We start from the raw sequence: 313 nt of genomic DNA on the forward strand, positions 1-313 counted from the left end.
CCCTGAGAGAGCAGTTCCAGGAGAGTTGAACTGTAAGGTATCATGGAACAGGAAGAGGTAAGAAAGGAAGTACCTAATTAGAGGTGAAGGTGGGCAGGGAATGATGAGGTTATATTAAGAGAGAAAAAGAAAGAACAAAATATCATATTCCAGGGAAAGAGAGATTTGACTCTCTAAACTGCGGTGAAAGTCAGTGGGAAGGAGAGAATGAAGAGGGAGTGAGTTTGAGAAGGGACTGGTATTTACAGGGAGGGACCGGGCTCGGTGGCTCAGCCTGTCATCCCGCGCCTTTGGGAGGCTGAGGTGAGTGGAT

Source organism: Carlito syrichta, unplaced genomic scaffold (genome assembly GCF_000164805.1).
Source record: "Carlito syrichta isolate Samal-C Ts95f unplaced genomic scaffold, Tarsius_syrichta-2.0.1 Scaffold303429, whole genome shotgun sequence".
Lineage (NCBI taxonomy): Eukaryota > Metazoa > Chordata > Mammalia > Primates > Tarsiidae > Carlito > Carlito syrichta.